Raw genomic sequence first — 21,417 nt, 5'->3', positions numbered from 1 at the left:
CCCCCTGCATACCAGGTGAGGGAGTTAACATCTCCTAGCCACCGCGGGTAAACATCGCACTGCTGCCGAGTAGGTGGAGGAAGCGGCACGGCGGGAAGGCTGTAAGAACCTCGCCTGATTGTTTCGGGAGCTGGAATTGAACTGGGGCAGCGTCGCTTGGAAACACATAACATCATCGTTGTTGTTATTATTTTAATTAACATTCAGTGGCTGCACGGCACCGGCGCACAACTGATCTCATTCGGGGGGACGGAGGAGAGAAACCACCCCAGGAGCCCGGAGAAAGCTGCCTCTCGCCGCGGAGCGCGGAATACGGAGCGCGGATTAGAGAGCGCGGATTAGGGAGCGCAGAATACAAAACGCGGAGTGAAAGGCGCGGAACTTGGAGCACGGAGTGCGGAGCATGCCCGCACCATGCCCACAGGAGAGAATAGCAGAATCCACAGGAGAATTATCTCGCTTAGTTAAAAACCTCATCCATCCCTGCCTCTTGTATCTCGCGTCAGGGGTCTAATCACCGACCCACGTCCCCCGCCGCCACCGTAACCGGTGATTAAATATACTGTATATTGTGGCTGTAATCCAGCCAGGGTTGGTGGATCACACACACGAAGGCTGGCGGGGAGGGGGCAGGGAGCTAGGGCAGTGGGTGAGCGGTTCGCGCATTGCGCTGTGAACTCCGCCAAACTCGAGATCGATTCCCAACCACAACGGACGTCAGTGGCTCAAACCGGTCCCGTGTGCACTTCCTCCGCCGACACGAACGCGGGGTGGAGATCTTCATCCAGCAGTCGATTGAGCAAGGGGGCTGCCAGAATTGAACGAATCCACGAGCTCCCGGCTGCCGAGGCTTCAGGTGAAAACGTCTCATGAAGCGACACCGGGCACAGAGACAGGGGGCACAGAGACGGGGGGGGGGGGGTACAGAGGCACAATGGGCGCCAAAGCGATCCGGTGTCTCTGGGAGTGAGTGGCTAAGGGATCTCCATGGGGGCGAATGGAGGTCGCCTTAGCCAATTTATCTCTATGAGAGCAAATGGAGGTCGCTTTAACTGACGGATATCAAAAAGAGTGATTCAATTCTCGCTTCGGCTGATGGATCTCATTGAAAGACGCACATAGATGTTGTCCAGCCTCGTCATGCCGATGGCTCTTGATGGCTCACGCGCGGATACCCACAGGTTTATATGGAGACCTCATCCATGCAGCGCAACCCAGCCTCACCGAGCCAGCCTCGCCGAGGCAGGCTCACCCACCCAGCCTCACCGACCCAGCCTCACTGACCCAGCCTCACGGAGCCAGCCTTACGGAGCCAGCCTCACCCACCCAGCCTCACCGACCCAGCCTCACCGAGCCAGCCTCACCGACCCAGCCTCACCCACCCAGCCTCACCGACCCAGCCTCACCGAGCCAGCCTCACCGACCCAGCCTCACGGAGCCGGCCTCACGGAGCCAGCCTCACCGACCCAGCCTCACCGACCCAGTCTCGCCGAGCCAGCCTCACGGTGCCAGCCTCACCGACCCAGCCTCGCCGACCCAGCCTCGCCGAGCCAGCCTCGCCGACCCAGCCACGCCGACCCAGCCTCGCCGAGCCAGCCTCACCGACCAAGCCTCTCCGAGCCAGCCTCGCCGAGCCAGGCTCAGAAAGCGAGCCACGTGCCGGGGAGAGGAGCGATCGCCCTGACACAGAAGCCCGCGAGGTCAGCGCCCACAATCCAGGCGCTACCCGCAGCGGCTCGCTCCTTCTCCCAGACGCCTGTTGTAGATTCATTTACATTCATCACAGGAGCCCGCTTGAACGCAATAACAAGAGGCTACAGCAAAGGGGTCGGCAACCCGACATACCAAAAGGAGAGGTTCTTTTTTTTTGGCGAATTCGGTAAATGAAAAAAATAATAACCCCCTCAATATTTCAAGGGGCGTGAATCACTTTGCGAAGCGATTCGCATATGAGGCGCGCGCGCGCGTGGCTCCCGAGCCGCGGGGTTGCCGAGCCCCTTGGGTTGTAGAAGGCAGCTCGCAGCCTGCTGGATGGGAAACATCGGCCATCGCCCGTGCCGTCTCGCTCGAGTGGATTGGTGGCGATGCTTGGGCCACGCTCGGCCGGTGTCTGGGTGGCAATGGTGGAGGGTTGCAGCTCCCGGGTGTTCGCTCGCTCGCTCGCTCGCCCTGTGGCACGGAATCGAAGTCGAGTACGAAACGTGGCACTCGAATTGCAAATGTTGTTGGTTTGCTCTCCAACACACACAGGGTGTGTGCTCAACGAGTAGCGAATTGGCACGTTTTGTCGAGGTGAGAGCCCCTTACTAATTTGGCTGTGTCGGGTGGTGGCGGGTTTAACGACGCATTTATATTTACGCGATCTCACCCAAAAAAGAAAACTTTACTATCGTAACGCGGTGCTGCTAACCGCCACGCCACTGCTCCCTCCCCCAAACCAACTCCCCCCGCCGCTACCACTATTGTACAAAAAACATGATCAACACGGAAATGGGATAATTCGACCGACAGCGCGGTTAGATTCCGCGCAGCGCTGATGATGAGCCGAGGGCTCCCTGACACGCGACGCGCTGATGAGACGCCGTCTCGCGAGTTTGTTTACCATCGCCACCCGCACAGTCCGAGACGCGCGCTCTGACTTTGACGTGCGGCGACACTTACAGGTGACACGCTAAGCGCCTCTTCGCGGGGGGATGGGCGCGGGGCCACGCCAACACAAAGACAAAGACACCCCCTCGCCCACACAGCCCTCATCACGCGCCTACGTACTCGCTCAGTCACTCACGCGCGCACACACTCACGTACTCACTCACGCACACACTCACTCACGTACTTACTCACGCGCGCACACACTCACGTACTCACTCACGCACACACTCACTCACGTACTCACTCACGCAACAACAACAACCGCCATTCGCCACTAAGTGGCGGTGACGTCACCACGACGCTTGTGCCAGGCCAAGTGCACCTTGAGGCCACGTGAAGTGTCGAACGCCCGCTGGCAGGAGGTCACGGGGCAGACCCAGGTGCCACGGGTCGACTGACCGAGATGACCAAGATGACTGGCTGATGCACCACCTGTGCCCCCTACTGTACCAACTTGCTGTGCTTTAGCCACCCGGCGCTCCGCTCGTTGTTGTGAGCGTCGCTCCTCCGCCCTCCGTTGTTGTTGGAGGGCGACTGCCTCCAACTGCCCAGTAGCGTCCTTCACGAGCCTCCTCCACTGAGGCCGATCTTGACACCGCTGGTACCAGTCATCGGCAAGTCCACTCAGCTCCACGTCCTCCTGTACCACATCACTCCATCTCTTCTCTAGCCCGTGCCGCGCCCGTTTAGCCCCCTCGATCCGGCCGAACAAAAGCTGTTTAGGCATGCGGTGGCTGGGCATGCGGGCTACATGACCCAGCCAACGCAGCCTTGTCTGCTGGAGGAGCTCACTGATGGGACTTTGCCCAGATCTTTCAAGGACTTGTGAGCTCCTCACACAATCCAGCCTGGTTAAACCCAGGATGGATCGTAGGCAGGCCAGCCTAAATGTTTCTAACCGGCGAAGATGCTCCATTAGGGGGGTCCACGTTTCGCAAGCGTAGAAAAGGGAGGGAATGACCGTGGCCGAGAAGACCTCACGCACACACTCACTCACGCACACACTCACTCACGTACTCACTCACTCACTCACGTATTCACTTACACACTCACTTATGTACTCACTCACACACACACTCACGTCCTCACGCACGCACACACTCACGTACTCACTCATGCGCGCATGCATGCACGTACTCACTCAGTCGCTCACGTGCATACACACACTCAGGTGATCACTCACTCGCTCACGCACGTACTCACTCACTCGCTCACGCACATACTCACTCGCTCACTCACGCACTCACTCGCTCTCACGCGCGCGCACGTGCTCACTCACGCGTGCGCCTAATTCATTTGCTCGGCACGGATTTGGGGGAATCAGTGAACGGGGATCTCAATCGGCGGAACCCGTTGGCCAGTCCTAACGAGATAACCCACCCGATGGAGTAATTAGCTACCCCCGATAATGAGGCTCATTTATTGCTTCGCTTTGGATCTTGTGGAGGGGGAAGGAGGATGATGAGAGACTGAGCGCTTAGAATCCCTGGGGAGGGTTTAAGGAGAGCAAACAGACATCGCCGAGGCCTCACGCTGACGCGCACAGCCGAGACGTCGGCACGAAGACGCGCAGCGCTGTCATTGTGGTGGAGCGGCGTGTGGTGGAGCGGGTGTGGTGGAGCGGCGTGTGGTGGAGCGGCGTGTGGTGGAGCGGGGTGTGGTGGAGCGGGGTGTGGTGGAGCGGCGTGTGGTGGAGTGGGTGTGGTGGAGTGGCGTCTGGTGGAGAGGGGTGTGGTGGAGCGGGTGTGGTGGAGCGGCGTGTGGTGGAGCGGCGTGTGGTGGAGCGGGGTGTGGTGGAGCAGGGTGTGGTGGAGCGGCGTGTGGTGGAGCGGCGTGTGGTGGAGCGGCGTGCGGTGGAGCGGGTGTGGTGAAGCGGGGTGTGGTGGGGCGGGTGTGGTGGGGCGGGTGTGGTGGGGCGGGGTGTGGTGGAGCGACGTTTGGTGGAGCGGCGTGTGGTGGAGCGGGTGTGGTGGAGCGACGTGTGGTGGAGCGGCGTGTGGTGGAGTGGGTGTGGTGGAGCGACGTGTGGTGGAGCGGCGTGTGGTGGAGCGGCGTGTGGTGGAGCGGCGTGTGGTGGAGCGGCGTGTGGTGGAGCGGCGTGTGGTGGAGCGGCGTGGTGCAGTATTACTTTCTCTCTCTCTCTCCACACGATGTGCACACAGACGCCCACACAGTTCCTTCCCTGAAAATTCGCCCCGTTGGGAGGCTGAATATTTGTGTCCACTCGAGAACAGTCATTCGTTCCCCGAGGGGAACGGATCTTCTTTCACACCCAGGATTAGCATTTGGCAGCCCTTAATGCAGCCAGGAGCTGTACAGGGCCGACCCCCAGAAAACACTTCTCTGTCTGCCGCTCTCATTCCCGCTCCCCAGCTACCGCTGCTCGGGGTGGCGGCACGGTGCCGTGGTTGGGGATTTGGGCGGTCGTGGAAACGATTCCGTGACAAGTTGAGCCGCGGGCGTCCTGGGTTGGGGGCACGCTGGCAGCTGAGACGAGGGGACGGTGGGCGCGCGCGTTTGTCCAGAGCTCCGAGAAGTGAGCTGCTGATTGTAAGCGACTCGACTTGTTGTTGTTGTTTATTGACTATGAGCATCGTGGTTTCGGCTGCATTGCCAAACAACGGAGCGGAATACCCGAAAGAGGTTGCGTAATGCCCCCTCTCGAGACCCCCAAACATAGCATTTGATTGATACCTGTTCCAGAGTAAACAAATTGAACGTTTCATATTTCATGAACGTTTATGACCGCCCCCACTCCGCCCACCCCCCTTTCCACATCTCCCCCCACCGCACCCCAACCCGTCCCAACTTGGGGAGTTTGTAAACCCGCTTCTGACAGGAGCCAACATGCCAGGGACCGGTGTTTGTTCGTTGGGCGTGGAAACCAAAATGAAGGATGAACAAATACCGCGGGACGGCGGGCAGACTCGACATCACGGCGCGACAGTGCTCGCGTTGACACTACACGCACACAGCCAGACGGGGAGAGCTGGGGGGGGAGGCGGGGGGGAGGGAGATAAATAAATAAACCCGCTCTCCCTCTCCGCACTCCACTCGCTGCACCCCCCCAACCCACCCCTCGAACCTCATAAGTGGAAATATGCGGTGATGCAATTTAATTTTCTGATCACGGCTCGGCAGAGCAAATAAAGTGTGACATTTAAACGCGGCACTGCAGTGCAGAGACAGAGAGAGAGAGCGAGAGAGAGAGCGAGAGAGAGATACTTTTGGCGAGACGACGTGGTTACTTGGACTGATGCAATCTATCTCGCTCGTCTCTTCTCCCTCCCTCTCTCTCCTCCCTCCCTCCCTCTCTCCTCCCACCTTTCTCTCTCTCCCTCTCTCTCTCTCCTCCGCCTTTCTCTCGCCTCTCTCTGCGACGCGATGGATTCTTGAGGACAATTCGAGGCGGGAGAGTGGCGCAGGAGTGGCTGCTCTCATCGGTCGGGGTGACAGTCGGGGTGACTGTCGTGTGGGCCGGGTCGATTCACGGACCTCTCCTTGCGTGACCTCTCCTTGGCCGGGCGTTCTCTCGCGTGATTCCCACACCGCGGCGCTCCTCCACGCGAGGGCTCCGCTCGCGATGAGCGCCCTCGCGTCGCGGACACCACGGACGGGGAGCCCCTGCGTTGGGCGCTTGTGGCAACTCGATTCGGAAAAGCCGCGCACGGGAAAAAATTAAAACAAGCGTCCGTGACTTTCAGTCGGCGTCTCGCCAAGGCCATCGGCATCGCTTGTGCATGCGGCAGAGCAGCCTTGCCCGTGTTTGTGATGTTGCCGGAGAGGTGTTACCGGGGTCACGTGAGGTCTAGCCAGCCTCCGGCGCCGACCGGATGAGCAACCGTCGTCACCGGAGCGAGCCAGGGTCAGGCACGGTGGAGATGTTAACTACCTCGCCTGGTGTACAGGAGGTCGCGGATGCAATCCCGACCCTGCCGCCTGCTGCTGTAAATTTGGAATTTGCAGTGTCTCTCTCTTTCTCCCCGTGGTCGCGTGGATTTTCTCCCCAGGTCCTCCGGTTTGCCCCCCCCCCCCCCACGTTTAGAATCAACATCACGCGTTGAGAGTATTTGACTGCTAAACATTTCCACGTGATGATGACAAGCCACTTCGTTGAGCTATCATTTGTGGCCAGGTCGCTTCTGAAAGAGAGCTATGTAGCTCAGTGGACCTTATCTGGTCAAATTATAAACATTTTTACTTTATTCCGTGCACTCACAAAGGCAACGACGCTCCTCTCCCCCCGCGGTGGGGAGAGGGGGGGGGGCTCGTCGGCTTAGTGTGCTAACCATTGCGCCACCGCTCCCACTCCACGTACGTGTTTTTTAAATCCAATTTAAATTCCTAGCGTGCGAAGCCTCCACTCGGAATTCTCGAAGAGAGGCCTGCGACCATTCGCTCGCGTCAGAGAACGGCCCATGGAGGAGGAGGAGGACCGGGGGGGGGGGAGTCGGGTGACCTTCGTGCTGGCACAGCAGCGAGGGAGTTCACGAGGGGAGGCGGAGTCGGCGGCGCTGAGGCTGTGACCGGGCACCGCGGCGAGCCGCGTCTCGCCGCTGGTGCCCCCCCCGCCTCATCCCACCCTCCCCCCGCCCTCTCTGATCCGCTCGCTCGCCCTCTTTTTTCACCGTGTTGCAAAACGGCTCTTGGCCTTTGCTGCAGCTGCCTGCTCTGCACGGCCACCAACCCCAAACACCCCACAGGCCAAACGTGTCCACGATAGATCGTGTGTTTGGCATCTTTGAATCGTTCCAATCAGACTCGTCTCATCCCTCGAGAGCTCTCTTAACTAAAATAAATATCCCGAGTGAAGTTGTGTTCCTCACTGTCATTTATCCCAATTAGTCTCCCTTCAGAAAGCCTTCCACTCACCCTGACTGGCAGCGTGTCCACTCCAGGTGGTCCTGCCTTCTCAGAATTCTTCCAATTAGACGACTCTCCTCCGCAGCCTACACGAGGCCTTTCTCAATGCTCTGCCCAGTGGCAATGTTTATACACCGCACCAGCTACTCATTGGAGGCTGAGTCAACCTAAGGGAAGGCCCAGGACCGGTTGAGATAATCGTTATTGGTGTTGGCCGTGAGCGGGAATCGAACTTGGGTCGCTAGGTTTGTAGCGCAGCGCGCTAACCACTACACTACCGCTCCCCAGGACCACACACGACCACACACACACGGCCACACACACGACTACGCACGTTCCCAAACTTTCCGTTCTTCTAACAATCTCTCAATCTCTGCGTCCATGTCAACCACTGAGATCCAGACTGCTAAGGCATGGCTTCGTGTCCCCCCCACCCCTCAACATTAATTCGGAAAAAGTTCACGGCTGAATCCAGCCACCCGGGGGGCGGGGGCGGGGCGGGTGGACAACAGCCAAGAAGAGGCTCCTTGCCGGCATCGCAGAAAGTTCCTGGCGAGGTTTCCGCATGCACTCGGCACAATCTCACCCTGTCACAATCTCACCCTGTCACAATCTCACCCTGTCACAATCTCACCCTGTCACAATCTCACCCTGTCACAATCTCACCCTGTCACAATCTCACCCTGTCACAATCTCACCCTGTCACAATCTCACCCTGTCACAATCTCACCCTGTCAAAATCTCACCCTGTCACAATCTCGCCCTGTCACAATCTCATCCTGTCAATCTCACCCTGTCACAATCTCGCCCTGTCACAACCTCACCCTGTCACAATCTCACCCTGTCACAATCTCGCCCTGTCACAATCTCACCCTGTCACAATCTCGCCCTGTCACAATCTCACCCTGTCACAATCTCACCCTGTCACAATCTCACCATGTCACAATCTCACCCTGTCACAATCTCACCCTGTCACAATCTCGCCCTGTCACAATCTCACCCTGTCACAATCTCACCCTGTCACAATCTCACCCTGTCACAATCTCGCCCTGTCACAATCTCACCCTGTCACAATCTCACCCTGTCACAATCTCGCCCTGTCACAATCTCACCCTGTCACAATCTCGCCCTGTCACAATCTCACCCTGTCACAATCTCACCCTGTCACAATCTCACCCTGTCACAATCTCGCCCTGTCACAATCTCATCCTGTCACAATCTCATCCTGTCACAATCTCATCCTGTCACAATCTCACCCTGTCACAATCTCACTCTGTCATAATCTCACCCTGTCACAATCTCACCCTGTCACAATCTCACCCTGTCACAATCTCACCCTGTCACAATCTCGCCCTGTCACAATCTCGCCCTGTCACACTCTCGCCCTGTCGCAATCTCACCCTGTCACAATCTCACCCTGTCACAATCTCACCCTGTCACAATCTCATCCTGTCACAATCTCATCCTGTCACAATCTCATCCTGTCACAATCTCACCCTGTCACAATCTCACTCTGTCACAATCTCACCCTGTCACAATCTCACTCTGTCACAATCTCACCCTGTCACAATCTCACCCTGTCACAATCTCACCCTGTCACAATCTCACCCTGTCACAATCTCGCCCTGTCACAATCTTGCCCTGTCACAATCTCACCCTGTCACAATCTCACTCTGTCACAATCTCACCCTGTCACAATCTCGCCCTGTCACAATCTCACCCTGTCACAATCTCACCCTGTCACAATCTCACCCTGTCACAATCTCACCTTGTCACAATCTCACCCTGTCACAATCTCACCCTGTCACAATCTCACCCTGTCACAATCTCACTCTGTCACAATCTCACCATGTCACATTCTCGCCCTGTCACAATCTCACCCTGTCACAATCTCACCCTGTCACAATCTCTGCCTGTCACAATCTCACCCTGTCACAATCTCAACCTGTCACAATCTCACCCTGTCACAATCTCACCCTGTCACAATCTCACCCTGTCACAATCTCGCCCTGTCACAATCTCACCCTGTCACAATCTCGCCCTGTCACAATCTCACCCTGTCACAATCTCGCCCTGTCACAATCTCACCCTGTCACAATCTCACCCTGTCACAATCTCGCCCTGTCACAATCTCGCCCTGTCACAATCTCACCCTGTCACAATCTCACTCTGTCACAATCTCGCCCTGTCACAATCTCACCCTGTCACAATCTCACCCTGTCACAATCTCGCCCTGTCACAATCTCACCCTGTCACAATCTCACCCTGTCACAATCTCACTCTGTCACAATCTCGCCCTGTCACAATCTCACCCTGTCACAATCTCGTCCTGTCACAATCTCACCCTGTCACAATCTCACTCTGTCACAATCTCGCCCTGTTACAATCTCACCCTGTCACAATCTCACTCTGTCACAATCTCGCCCTGTCACAATCTCACCCTGTCACAATCTCACTCTGTCACAATCTCGCCCTGTCACAATCTCACCCTGTCACAATCTCACCCTGTCACAATCTCGTCCTGTCACAATCTCACCCTGTCACAATCTCACTCTGTCACAATCTCGCCCTGTCACAATCTCACCCTGTCACAATCTCACTCTGTCACAATCTCGACCTGTCACAATCTCACCCTCTCAATCTCACCCTGTCACAATCTCGCCCTGTCACAATCTCACCCTGTCAATCTCACCCTGTCACAATCTCACCCTGTCACAATCTCGCCCTGTCACAATCTCGCCCTGTCACAATCTCACCCTGTCACAATCTCACTCTGTCACTATCTCGCCCTGTCACAATCTCACCCTGTCACAATCTCACTCTGTCACAATCTCGCCTTGTCACAATCTCACCCTGTCAATCTCACCCTGTCACAATCTCGCCCTGTCACAATCTCACCCTGTCAATCTCACCCTGTCACAATCTCGCCCTGTCACAATCTCGCCCTGTCACAATCTCACCCTGTCACAATCTCACTCTGTCACAATCTCGCCCTGTCACAATCTCACCCTGTCACAATCTCACCCTGTCACAATATCGCCCTGTCACAATCTCACCCTGTCACAATCTCACCCTGTCACAATCTCACTCTGTCACAATCTCGCCCTGTCACAATCTCACCCTGTCACAATCTCGTCCTGTCACAATCTCACCCTGTCACAATCTCACTCTGTCACAATCTCACCCTGTCACAATCTCGCCCTGTCACAATCTCACCCTGTCAATCTCACCCTGTCACAATCTCGCCCTGTCACAATCTCACCCTGTCACAATCTCGCCCTGTCACAATCTCACCCTCTCAATCTCACCCTGTCACAATCTCGCCCTGTCACAATCTCACCCTGTCACAATCTCACCCTGTCACAATCTCACCCTGTCACAATCTCGCCCTGTCACAATCTCACCCTGTCAATCTCGCCCTGTCACAATCTCGTCCTGTCACAATCTCACCCTGTCACAATCTCACTCTGTCACAATCTCACCCTGTCACAATCTCGCCCTGTCACAATCTCACCCTCTCAATCTCACCCTGTCACAATCTCGCCCTGTCACAATCTCACCCTGTCAATCTCACCCTGTCACAATCTCACCCTGTCACAATCTCGCCCTGTCACAATCTCACCCTGTCACAATCTCACCCTGTCACAATCTCACCCTGTCACAATCTCACCCTGTCACAATCTCACTCTGTCACAATCTCTCCCTGTCACAATCTCACCCTGTCAATCTCACCCTGTCACAATCTCACCCTGTCACAATCTCGCCCTGTCACAATCTCACCCTGTCACAATCTCGCCTTTTCACAATCTCACCCTGTCAATCTCGCCCTGTCACAATCTCGCCCTGTCACAATCTCAACCTGTCACAATCTCACCCTGTCACAATCTCACCCTGTCACAATCTCGCCCTGTCACAATCTCACTCTGTCAATCTCACCCTGTCACAATCTCGCCCTGTCACAATCTCACCCTGTCACAATCTCACTCTGTCACAATCTCACCCTGTCACAATCTCGCCCTGTCACAATCTCACTCTGTCACAATCTCACCCTGTCACAATCTCGCCCTGTCACAATCTCACCCTGTCAATCTCGCCCTGTCACAATCTCGCCCTGTCACAATCTCACTCTGTCACAATCTCACTCTGTCACAATCTCACCCTGTCACAATCTCGCCCTGTCACAATCTCACCCTGTCAATCTCACCCTGTCACAATCTCACCCTGTCACAATCTCGCCCTGTCACAATCTCACTCTGTCACAATCTCGCCCTGTCACAATCTCGCCCTGTCACAATCTCACCCTGTCACAATCTCACCCTGTCACAATCTCGCCCTGTCACAATCTCACCCTGTCACAATCTCACTCTGTCACAATCTCGCCCTGTCACAATCTCACCCTGTCAATCTCACCCTGTCACAATCTCGCCCTGTCACAATCTCACCCTGTCAATCTCACCCTGTCACAATCTCACCCTGTCACAATCTCACCCTGTCACAATCTCACCCTGTCACAATCTCGCCCTGTCACAATCTCACCCTGTCACAATCTCGCCCTGTCACAATCTCACCCTGTCACAATCTCGCCCTGTCACAATCTCGCCCTGTCACAATCTCACCCTGTCACAATCTCACTCTGTCACAATCTCACCCTGTCACAATCTCACCCTGTCACAATCTCACCCTATCACAATCTCGCCCTGTCACAATCTCACCCTGTCACAATCTCACCCTGTCACAATCTCGCTCTGTCACAATCTCGCCCTGTCACAATCTCACCCTGTCACAATCTCGCCCTGTCACAATCTCACCCTGTCACAATCTCACTCTGTCACAATCTCACCCTGTCACAATCTCGCCCTGTCACAATCTCACCCTGTCACAATCTCACTCTGTCACAATCTCGCCCTGTCACAATCTCACCCTGTCAATCTCGCCCTGTCACAATCTCGCCCTGTCACAATCTCGCCCTGTCACAATCTCACTCTGTCACAATCTCACCCTGTCACAATCTCGCCCTGCCACAATCTCACCCTGTCAATCTCACCCTGTCACAATCTCACCCTGTCACAATCTCGCCCTGTCACAATCTCACTCTGTCACAATCTCGCCCTGTCACAATCTCGCCCTGTCACAATCTCACCCTGTCACAATCTCACCCTGTCACAATCTCGCCCTGTCACAATCTCGCCCTGTCACAATCTCGCCCTGTCACAATCTCGCCCTGTCACAATCTCACCCTGTCACAATCTCACCCTGTCACAATCTCGCCCTGTCACAATCTCGCCCTGTCACAATCTCACCCTGTCACAATCTCACCCTGTCACAATCTCGCCCTGTCACAATCTCACCCTGTCACAATCTCACCCTGTCACAATCTCACCCTGTCACAATCTCACCCTGTCACAATCTCGCCCTGTCACAATCTCACCCTGTCACAATCTCACCCTGTCACAATCTCACCCTGTCACAATCTCACCCTGTCACAATCTCACCCTGTCACAATCTCACCCTGTCACAATCTCACCCTGTCACAATCTCACCCTGTCACAATCTCACCCTGTCACAATCTCGCCCTGTCACAATCTCACCCTGTCACAATCTCACCCTGTCACAATCTCACCCTGTCACAATCTCATCCTGTCACAATCTCGCCCTGTCACAATCTCGCCCTGTCACAATCTCACTCTGTCACAATCTCACTCTGTCACAATCTCGCCCTGTCACAATCTCGCCCTGTCACAATCTCGCCCTGTCACAATCTCACTCTGTCACAATCTCACTCTGTCACAATCTCACCCTGTCACAATCTCGCCCTGTCACAATCTCGCCCTGTCATAATCTCACCCTGTCACAATCTCACCCTGTCACTATCTCGCCCTGTCACAATCTCACCCTGTCACAATCTCACTCTGTCACAATCTCGCCTTGTCACAATCTCACCCTGTCAATCTCACCCTGTCACAATCTCGCCCTGTCACAATCTCACCCTGTCAATCTCACCCTGTCACAATCTCGCCCTGTCACAATCTCACTCTGTCACAATCTCGCCCTGTCACAATCTCGCCCTGTCACAATCTCACCCTGTCACAATCTCACCCTGTCACAATCTCGCCCTGTCACAATCTCGCCCTGTCACAATCTCGCCCTGTCACAATCTCACTCTGTCACAATCTCACCCTGTCACAATCTCACTGTCACAATCTCACCCTGTCACAATCTCACCCTGTCAATCTCACCCTGTCACAATCTCGCCCTGTCACAATCTCACTCTGTCACAATCTCACCCTGTCACAATCTCACCCTGTCACAATCTCACCCTGTCACAATCTCACCCTGTCACAATCTCACCCTGTCACAATCTCACCCTGTCACAATCTCACCCTGTCACAATCTCACCCTGTCACAATCTCACCCTGTCAATCTCACCCTGTCACAATCTCGCCCTGTCACAATCTCACCCTGTCACAATCTCGCCCTGTCACAATCTCACCCTGTCACAATCTCACCCTGTCAATCTCACCCTGTCACAATCTCGCCCTGTCACAATCTCACCCTGTCACAATCTCGCCCTGTCACAATCTCACCCTGTCAATCTCACCCTGTCACAATCTCGCCCTGTCACAATCTCACTCTGTCACAATCTCACCCTGTCACAATCTCACCCTGTCACAATCTCACCCTGTCACAATCTCACCCTGTCACAATCTCACCCTGTCAATCTCACCCTGTCACAATCTCACCCTGTCACAATCTCACTCTGTCACAATCTCGCCCTGTCACAATCTCACCCTGTCACAATCTCACCCTGTCACAATCTCACCCTGTCACAATCTCACTCTGTCACAATCTCGCCCTGTCACAATCTCACCCTGTCACAATCTCGCCCTGTCACAATCTCACCCTGTCACAATCTCACTCTGTCACAATCTCGCCCTGTCACAATCTCACCCTGTCACAATCTCGCCCTGTCACAATCTCACCCTGTCACAATCTCACCCTGTCACAATCTCGCCCTGTCACAATCTCACCCTGTCAATCTCACCCTGTCACAATCTCACCCTGTCAATCTCACCCTGTCACAATCTCGCCCTGTCACAATCTCACCCTGTCAATCTCACCCTGTCACAATCTCACCCTGTCACAATCTCACTCTGTCACAATCTCACCCTGTCAATCTCACCCTGTCACAATCTCGCCCTGTCACAATCTCACCCTGTCAATCTCACCCTGTCACAATCTCACCCTGTCACAATCTCACCCTGTCACAATCTCACCCTGTCAATCTCACCCTGTCACAATCTCGCCCTGTCACAATCTCACCCTGTCACAATCTCGCCGTGATCACAATCTCGCCCTGGTCACAATCTCACCCTGTCACAATCTCACCCTGTCACAATCTCACCCTGTCACAATCTCGCCGTGATCACAATCTCACTGTGTTCACAATCTCGCCGTGGTTACAATCTCTCTGCCGAGTCTCCGCACTGGGGGAGGCTAGTCTCACGCCTTGCGGTGATCTCTGCTCTGCTCGCCCGCCAGAGGAGTCGCTAAAACGCAAACGTGTTTTCACCACCTCGCGACATGCACGCTGAGAGCACTACGGGTCGTGAGGTGTTCTTGCCGTAAAAAATATTGCGCGGCTCTCCCCCCCCCCCCGCGTGCCGCGCCCGTTTTAGCCCCCTTCATCCGGCCAAACAAATCTGTTTGGCCTGGGCACCACACAGGTGGTGTGACGCGGTCAAACTTAATGGCAAGTGGGAGCCACCATACCTCCCTTAGCAAATCTGACCTGAGGAGGCGGAGGGAGAAGGGGAGTGAAGAGGGGGGGGCGGCAGACCACAATTTACCAAATCTGCTTAGTGGCGAGCCAAATTGCTACTCTGCACTAACGGCGGGCTCCAGATGATAATGAAATCCGCGACGGTGACCTGCGGATGCGATGAGCAATTATCCTAATCACAATTACTGTCATTGGGTAACGGCCACACACGGAGAGAGAAATTCTGGTCGGAGAAATGCAATCACTCAAGAAACAATATGTTTATTGTTATTGTTATTCACGAGGCTGGGGCTTACTCATCGCGCGCCATTCAACGGGCACGGTTTAATTGCGCTAATGGCTGCTTGTGGTGTAATTAATGTGTTTGTTTCTAAATTATATTTTTGTTGGGGGGGGGGGGGGAATAAAACCACGGACGGTTATCATCATTGCAAACATGCAGGTGCGGTGGGGGGGGGGGAGGTGGGGAGGGGAGTGAGCGACACAAACCACGCCACGCTCGCACATGCAGCCAATTCGAGTGCAGAAAAGTTCGGCATCGGCAAGACGAAGTGTTCGCGAGCGACGTGTTCACGAGCGACGTGTTCACGAGCGACGTGTTCACTAGCGACGTGTTCACGAGCGACGTGTTCACTAGCGACGTGTTCACGAGCGACGTGTTCACTAGCGACGTGTTCACGAGCGACGTGTTCACGAGCGACGTGTTCACGAGCGACGTGTTCACGAGCGACGTGTTCACTAGCGACGTGTTCACGAGCGACGTGTTCACTAGCGACGTGTTCACTAGCGACGTGTTCACTAGCGACGTGTTCACTAGCGACGTGTTCACTAGCGACGTGTTCACTAGCGACGTGTTCACTAGCGACGTGTTCACTAGCGACGTGTTCACTAGCGACGTGTTCACGAGCGACGTGTTCACTAGCGACGTGTTCACTAGCGACGTGTTCACGAGCGACGTGTTCACTAGCGACGTGTTCGCGAGCGACGTGTTCACGAGCGACGTGTTCACTAGCGACGTGTTCACGAGCGACGTGTTCACTAGCGACGTGTTCACGAGCGACGTGTTCGCGAGCGACGTGTTCACGAGCGACGTGTTCACGAGCGACGTGTTCACTAGCGACGTGTTCACTAGCGACGTGTTCGCGAGCGACGTGTTCACGAGCGACGTGTTCACGAGCGACGTGTTCACGAGCGACGTGTTCACGAGCGACGTGTTCACTAGCGACGTGTTCGCTAGCGACGTGTTCACTAGCGACGTGTTCGCTAGCGACGTGTTCACTAGCGACGTGTTCACTAGCGACGTGTTCACTAGCGACGTGTTCACTAGCGACGTGTTCACTAGCGACGTGTTCACTAGCGACGTGTTCACGAGCGACGTGTTCACTAGCGACGTGTTCACTAGCGACGTGTTCACGAGCGACGTGTTCACTAGCGACGTGTTCACGAGCGACGTGTTCACTAGCGACGTGTTCACTAGCGACGTGTTCACTAGCGACGTGTTCACGAGCGACGTGTTCACTAGCGACGTGTTCACTAGCGACGTGTTCACGAGCGACGTGTTCACGAGCGACGTGTTCACTAGCGACGTGTTCACGAGCGACGTGTTCACTAGCGACGTGTTCACGAGCGACGTGTTCACTAGCGACGTGTTCGCGAGCGACGTGTTCGCTAGCGACGTGTTCACTAGCGACGTGTTCGCGAGCGACGTGTTCACTAGCGACGTGTTCACTAGCGACGTGTTCACTAGCGACGTGTTCACTAGCGACGTGTTCACTAGCGACGTGTTCGCGAGCGACGTGTTCGCGAGCGACGTGTTCACTAGCGACGTGTTCGCGAGCGACGTGTTCACTAGCGACGTGTTCACTAGCGACGTGTTCACTAGCGACGTGTTCACTAGCGACGTGTTCACTAGCGACGTGTTCACTAGCGACGTGTTCGCGAGCGACGTGTTCGCGAGCGACGTGTTCGCGAGCGACGTGTTCACTAGCGACGTGTTCACTAGCGACGTGTTCACTAGCGACGTGTTCGCGAGCGACGTGTTCACTAGCGACGTGTTCACTAGCGACGTGTTCGCGAGCGACGTGTTCACTAGCGACGTGTTCACTAGCGACGTGTTCGCGAGCGACGTGTTCACTAGCGACGTGTTCACTAGCGACGTGTTCGCGAGCGACGTGTTCACTAGCGACGTGCTCACGAGCGACGTGTTCACTAGCGACGTGTTCACTAGCGACGTGTTCACTAGCGACGTGTTCACTAGCGACGTGTTCACGAGCGACGTGTTCACTAGCGACGTGCTCACTAGCGACGTGTTCACGAGCGACGTGTTCACTAGCGACGTGTTCACTAGCGACGTGTTCACTAGCGACGTGTTCACGAGCGACGTGTTCACTAGCGACGTGCTCACGAGCGACGTGCTCACGAGCGACGTGTTCACTAGCGACGTGTTCACTAGCGACGTGTTTACTAGCGACGTGTTCACTAGCGACGTGCTCACGAGCGACGTGTTCACTAGCGACGTGTTCACTAGCGACGTGTTCACTAGCGACGTGTTCACGAGCGACGTGTTCACTAGCGACGTGTTCACTAGCGACGTGTTCACTAGCGACGTGCTCACGAGCGACGTGTTCACTAGCGACGTGCTCACGAGCGACGTGTTCACGAGCGACGTGTTCACGAGCGACGTGTTCACTAGCGACGTGTTCACTAGCGACGTGTTCGCGAGCGACGTGTTCGCGAGCGACGTGTTCGCGAGCGACGTGTTCACGAGCGACGTGTTCACTAGCGACGTGTTCACTAGCGACGTGTTCGCGAGCGACGTGTTCGCGAGCGACGTGTTCGCGAGCGACGTGTTCACGAGCGACGTGTTCACTAGCGACGTGTTCACTAGCGACGTGTTCACTAGCGACGTGTTCACTAGCGACGTGTTCACGAGCGACGTGTTCACTAGCGACGTGTTCACGAGCGACGTGTTCACTAGCGACGTGTTCACTAGCGACGTGTTTACTGATCCGATTGTGTGATATTATCGATTGCTCGTGTAGTAGTGTTATTGTATTGGTTGTTGTTGTTGTTGTTTGTGTTCTGATTGCTGTTTGCTGTACTTTGCTTTTTGTTGTTGTTGTTGTTGCTTTTGGCACTTTGGTTATCCAAGCTCACTCCTGTGCACGGAGGCTCCTACCCCGGCCTATTGAGTTCTCATGCTGGTCACACGACAGCAGTCCCACTCGCATCGTGCAGAATGATCACCTCGAAAGTGATGGCAATCTGCCGCTCGATCGAACAAAGTCGCATCGGGGCCATCGGTGCTCAGCTCAGGTCCATAGCTCAGAGCCAGTGGTCGAAATTCCACAACACTGTGGCGGGGGTGGGGGGCTTGTCCGCAGGACAACCACCGTTTGCCACTCACTTACAAAGTGGTACTCGTTTTATCGACCGCCAGAATGATGATGGGCTGCACTAGGATTTCAACTGGCGACATTCTGATTGGAAGCCTCTTGCAGAGCAGAGCTGCAAGTGCGATTATCCACTCCTCTTAACGATTGCACCACACATACACATGCTGAACCTGTAACAGCGATTGTCTACTCACACAGGTAACTAGAGGCAATCATCATCATCATCACCCCCCTGGTTTATGCACCGCTAGATGAAGGCCGCCTCCAAATGGTCCCCATCGTTCACGGCTCTCTGCGATGTAACCTTCCACTCGACACCTAAGAGCGTATTTGATCCACCCCCATCTCCGTGTCAATAACGCATCGATTAATCTCAATTCTTAAGAGCTCAGACAAACGAAAAAAAAACATGTAACATTACAGCCCTTCGTCAATACGTTCGCTGCTGGGTGAAGGGCGTCTCACGCCGTGTCAGTCATGGGGTTGTTTCCCCCCCGACTTCACCACGCTGGCGACTGCTGAGTCCAACAGACGATCCTACTGCAAGGTGGAATGTGGACTGGCCCTCGTGGTGAAGCTGTTCAGTGCGCAGGCGGTGCAACTGCGATGAGGCCCAGAGAGTCAGCGGTGGTAGAGGGGGATGAAACCCGTGACGAATATCTGTACCGGTCTATGGCCTCCCCCTGTATGTCGACTCAGTCTTAAATAAGTACCCAGGTGTGCGTGTGTGCATTAAACATCGGCGCGGTGCTGGCCACTCACGCGGCCGTGCGCCACGGTGCCCTACACAGGGGGGTGGGGGGCTCGCCAGCAGCGCTTGACCCGCCAGCCCCCCCGTGCGGTCTGCACGGCGGGGCCTTGGAGTTTGTCGGCGCGTTCCGTGCACGCGCCTCGCCCACGGCCAAGTGCGAGGCCAACGAAGCCACGGAAATCCGCGCAGACGGTCAAAGGGGGCCTCGCGCGTGGGGGAGGAAATGGAGGGGGGGGGCATGAACCCTCTTCCCCCCTCCCGTGCGTTTGGCTCGCAGCCATTCGCGATGACACCAAATCATCGTTTCCCGTCAGAAGCCTCCGGGAGAGAGGGGACCTAAAATCGGCACTGAGCTGTATGTGTATCAATATATACGTGCGCGTGTGTGTGTGTGCGCGACAGCAGCCATCACAGGACGAGTATTGACATTCGAAGCCTGGAAGCTTCCGCGTCAGGTTACATTTTTTGCCACCTCTCGCCGGCTCCTCCCGAGGACCCAGTGTCACCGCGGGTTACCCCGAGTAACGAGATTGTCGGTAAACATCGGCGGAGGCCCTCGGTTACTGAAGACGGACTGACGGACGGACGAACACACGGATGGATGGACAGACACATGGACTGACGGACGGATGGACCCGCTCCTCTCATCGCAGAACGGCACACAGGAGCTGCGCCCACCGCGGTCACATGGCCCAATGGTCATGGTGAGGTCAAAGGCCTCCTGAGACCCATTCCGTGTAGCGTTTTTTAGTTTTTTTTTTATTTTGTAAATCACAACTCTCCCCCCACCCCCTCCCCTCAAATGTTATTCCAATTGTGCCATCGGCGCCAAATCATGAGTGTCCACTCGGAGCTCTGATAAAGCGCTGCATTAGCCCATCAGTGAGAGCATGTGCGAACAGGAACACATTTTTCACGGAATTAGGTCTCAGATGCCGGCAAGTGACCTCTTTAATCCACGTGTTAGAAGCATGCCGGTGCCCTGCTACCAGGCGCGTTCTCATTGCATTACCAGGAGAGATAATTATTATTGAAATTCCCCAAAAAGCTGGAATGTCGACAAATCTATTGAAAAACCCATATTTTATTTAATTCATTGTTTCGTGTGTGTGCAGCGGTAAAAGCGCTGCGCTACGAACCTGGCAACCCGAGCCCACGGCCAACACCAGTGACCATTATCTGAACCGGTCCTGGGCCTCCCTTAGGTCGACTCAGCCTCAAATAGGTACCTGGTGCGGTCTGTGAATATCGCTACTCGAGAGACAATGGCTGGCCACCAACCCCCTCACGTGCCGTGCCGGCCTTCATAGGTGCTTGCTAACAGCACTTTCCCCAACACTCTGTTAAAGGCTATACGGGGGATCTTTGTATTTGTCTTTGTCAGTCCTTGGTGTCCTGGCTGAGTCCATCAACTGGCTGTACTCGAGGACGACATTCAACCTCTGTTTTTGGCCGGCTTAAAACCCAGATTTGAACAACAGATCTCAGCGGCTTCGGGGTCAGCGACTCTTGACCTCTGAGCTGCCCGGTCACTTCACTACGGCAATGAAATGCCAAACGATGGACAGTAAAGCAAACCACTGTAGTGCTGGCCTTTTTTAACGGCAGCAATAGCAGGACTTACACGAACCCTCTCTCCTCAAGTCCTCTCGGTGGTGAGCAGGACATTGGCATTTAAACGTATTGGGTGGTACACTGGTGGTGCACGGTATATATATAAAAAGCGATTTTTTTTTAATTATTATTTATTTTCCCAGAAAAACTTTCGGGGTGGTGCTGGTGGTGCGAGTCGAAATCGGTTCTCGTGATGTCGAAGCAGCCGCAAGACGAATGTTTATACGAGTGGCTGAAAACGAAGCTTCCAAAGGGAGATTTGTAATCGTGTCCTAAACTTGGTCGTACGGTTGGTTGCTCGATCAATTTCCGGATTAATTTTTGGTGAACGGTGGCATCACAACGATTACGACTCGTGGTGGTGG

At 55.1% G+C, this 21,417-nt stretch overlaps 1 protein-coding gene across 1 annotated transcript in view; it reads right to left on the bottom strand.

The window, feature by feature from the left end:
* The window catches only part of LOC144729966 (receptor-type tyrosine-protein phosphatase gamma-like), a 455,918-nt gene that overhangs the window by 281,356 nt on the left and 153,145 nt on the right, over positions 1-21,417 (bottom strand). The gene's annotated exons all lie outside the window — the stretch shown is intronic.

The sequence above is a fragment of the Lampetra planeri genome, chromosome 34 (assembly GCF_965212315.1).
Source record: "Lampetra planeri chromosome 34, kcLamPlan1.2.h2, whole genome shotgun sequence".
NCBI classification, from domain to species: Eukaryota; Metazoa; Chordata; class Hyperoartia; order Petromyzontiformes; family Petromyzontidae; genus Lampetra; species Lampetra planeri.
Note: the sequence above shows the minus strand (reverse complement) of the source record. Positions and strands in the feature narration are given on the sequence as shown.